Source organism: Sparus aurata, chromosome 19, assembly GCF_900880675.1.
Source record: "Sparus aurata chromosome 19, fSpaAur1.1, whole genome shotgun sequence".
Lineage (NCBI taxonomy): Eukaryota > Metazoa > Chordata > Actinopteri > Spariformes > Sparidae > Sparus > Sparus aurata.
Window position 1 is genome coordinate 29,609,383 of NC_044205.1, and position 3,944 is coordinate 29,613,326.

Below are 3,944 nucleotides of genomic sequence, written 5' to 3' on the forward strand. Positions count from 1 at the left end.
TCCTCCTCCTCCTCCTCCTCCTCCTCCTGCTGCTGCTCCTCCCTCTGTTGCTCCTCTGTCAGGAGGAGGAGAGGACCAAAGACAGCAGGAATATGTGTGTTATCTTCTTAGAAAAGCTGAACGGCAGCAGGAGCGTTCAGCAGCTAACTGACGAGGAAAGACTTCAACAAATAACCGTCATGAGGAAGAGAATCACTACAGGAACTCTGTCAGGACGCGACAGTGCTGTGATGTACAGACACAACACACGTCCACGAACGCATCACACAGCAGCTGAAGACGCCTTCAAGTCACACACGTCTTTACAGAAACACTACATGTTGTTTAGACACACTCCTGAGCTGCACAACCACAGTTCTGGAGGATTAAAGCTAAAACTTTACGTCTACAAAAACACATTTAAATTCACCAGTTAGTCACTGAAACACAGCAGAACAGGAGAAACCTGCTCTGTGGAGCCACCTGGACACGTTTCAGGAACCATGAAGCCACAAAACGTCATCATAAAGTCACAACTACGCCAAATAAACACACTTCAAATCCCCACAGAGGTTTTTACAGCAGCACCAAACACTTTGAGTTGATCAGAAAGTGTCAAAGTCGCAATAACTTTCACAAAATGCTCTTAAATTACAATTTGAGTCATTAAAAAATGCCAAACATTCTCTGAGAGTTACTACAGAAGCTTCATCTGAGTAATAAAGGTCACAACACAGATATAAATACAGAATATTACAACACTTGGAGCACAACAGGTCACTGAAGGCAGCACAGGAGGTAAAAACACAGTAAAAGTGCATTAAAGACTTCTGAGTGGCAGATAAATATGATCACAGTCACTGTAGACGGTCAGTTTACATCTGACGACTGTGTTGAGTTATTAAAATACAATAAAGCAGGAGAACGCTGGTTTTTGGAGCTACAAACACGATAAACCATAAACTCACTGCAGACACACTGTGAGTCTCTGTGAGGACGCGTCAAGAAAACAGCAAAACTCACAATAAAGCCGCAATTACACCAAATTAATCCACTTTAAAGGATGTTCGGTGTCTAAAAGTCACAATTCATTTCCCCAAAATGCTGTAAATTCACAGTTTAGATGCTAAAACTGCTCTGAAAGTAACTTTAGAAGTACTTTCTGGATACTGGAGTAATATGAAGTAGTTTAGAGGAACACTCCATCACCAGCACAACATGCAGACACTGAAGGAGTTTACAGCAGGTGAATCAGGATTAATCTGAATAAATTCACCTTCTACCAGAAAAGATTCACTTTAAATCCCCATGGGAGGAAACACGAGTTACAGTAATGTCTCCACAGTACATGTAAAGTCAATTATTGTGATTTTACAGACAGAAAATGTGTCATGAACGCTCGTTAAATGAGCTTCATGTGGAGCTGGAGTGACTCTGAACTCTCCTCAGGACTACAAACGAGCTGAGGGTCGATGTTGTGAGGAGAGGTGAGAGGGTTTCCTCCTAAAACTGGAGTTAAAGTTCCACAGGAGGAGGTGCAGGAGGTGCAGGAGGTGCAGGGGGCAGAGAGACATAAGAACAACATGGAGAGAGAGAGAGAGGAGCCCTAGCAACCATTATTATCTAACCAGTTCAACCCTGAGACTCATCAAGTCATCTCGGAGTCAGAGCCTCCGACCATCAATCATTGACCCGGGTCACTGATAACACAGTCAGTTAAAGTTCGTTACTAGACGGACGGACCCGCTCCGCCAGCATCCTCCGCCTGCTCCGACACGGAACCGACACGGAACCGACACGGCGGCGACGCTAACCGCCCAAAAGTTCACAAAGTCGACGGTTGGAAGCTGGACGCGACCTCCAGAGAGAGGATGAGCCGCCAGTTAACGATTAAAATGGAAGTTAAAGCGGTGGATGATGTCGAAAGAGAGAAAAGAGAGACTAAGGAGGGGGGGAGGAGGTGGAGGAGGAGGAGGAGGAGGAGGTGGATGCAACAGGCGTCACGTCGATGCTGCTGCTGGCTGCGCGTCACCGGAGACGGTGAAAAAGTCTCCGAAACGCCGCGAAAAGTCGCCAAACAGCCATAAAAAGTGCGAGACACGGAGCAGAGGGGCCGTTCACACCGCCTCGCTGCCGGGTTACAGCACTTTATAAATGAACACGGGTCGCTTTCTGGATAAATATGTCCGCGCAAGGTCACGGCAGCAGCGTCGAGCTAGCTGCAGTTAGCTAGGATGCTACCGGAAGCGCGGCGATTCTCCTTTCAAAATAAAACTTACGCTCACTCAAACTATAAGGCGGCTTTCAAACTCTTTATGCTGTAAAAGTGATGAAACATGAGACTAACACAACTACAGACTGAGTGCACTAAAGACACGTTAACATGAGAGAAGATAAAAGCAATAAAGGAAGGAGAAAGATTAATACTGCATGTGAACGCTGATTTTACAAAGACGTTTAGATACAATACAATAATAACAGCAGAATGTATATAAAAGTAAATACGGTTATGAATTTGGGGCTTCTGTAACATAAGGTATCGTTATTTTCTGTTTCATGTAGAAAATTAATCTTTGTGACATTCAGCCGACTCTTCAGCATCTGCAGCAACAAGTGGTTTTAAATCAGTGTGTGAGGATGTAATGATGACTGACCACATGCTGCATCACTGTCTGCACATGTTCTGATGCAGCCTCACATGAAACCTGGATCAGAACCAGCACCAACAACACTAATCCTCACTGACTCAACTGTAACGATCAACAGGTGGTTTTACTGTGAAGGCGCTGACAGGAAGCGGCGCTGCTAGCTGCTGCTAGCTTGCCCCCTGGTGTCTGGTAGCTTTACACATGGCCACTAGCAGCGAGGCTCCGACCAAAGTGCACCCGAGATATGATGCTCGACTCCGGCGGCGAGCAGACTTTGACCCCCCCCCCCCTCCCTCCTCCTCTCCCTCCCCGCGGGGCAGAACCGCCACATAACAGCCCCGAACGTGCACACGGGGGATAAAGTTGCACCAAAAGTCGAATAAACAAGTTAGTTAGTGATAATTAGCTGAACAGGCTGAATGAGGAAGAGACCCGGGTTGAATTCCACCGCTTGGATGCGCATCAAACTAGGAAGCAAACACGGAGAGGAGAGAGAAACTATTATCCTCCCCAACGTCTCCACATCTCAGCACAAAGTTCACTCCGACAGCCGCAACAAGTCCGAACTTCCCCCCCAGAAACCGAGCGACATGTCGGGCATCGATCACACGCAGCACACGGAGGCAGAAAGCACCGACACACAGCGATGGAGAGGCAGAAAAAGCAGACTTACGCTTGACTTTGTTGGGGTTGGGCTGCTTGCGCCGAGACATCGTGGCGAGGATGATGATGATGGTGGTGCTGGTGGTGGTGGGGGCGATGATGATGATGATGATGATGATGATGAACGGCGGTGATGGTGGATGATAAAGGGGGATGAAGAAAAAAAAAAGAAGGGGAGAGAGAGGCTGCAAAGTTGCTCCGGAGAGGAGAGGAATCAAAATGGCGTTTCCGAAGGGATGTGCAAACTTGCACAAACTTTACTCCGGCTTCTCCTCCTCCCTCCCTCCCTCCCTCCTCCCCTCCCCTCCCTCCTCCACCTCCTCCTCCTCCTCTGCTTCTCTTCCTCTCTCCTCTCCCGGAGGACAAACACACAGAAAGCAGCAGAGTCGAGGGAAGAAGAAGAAGAAGAAGAAGAAGCAGGAGTCGTCGAGAGGAAAATGTTGCTGTAGTTTGTTTTAATTCCTCCGCGGTGTCCTCTCTCTCTCTCTCTCTTTCTCTCTCTCTTTCTCTCTCTCCCTCTCTCTCTCCGTGTCTCGGTGTCTCTCTCCCTCTAAACCTGATAAGTAAAGCTCATCACGTGTTGTCTCTCAGTCTCCAAGGGGACGTGGCCACCAAGCATCTCCCTCACACACACACACACACACACACACACAC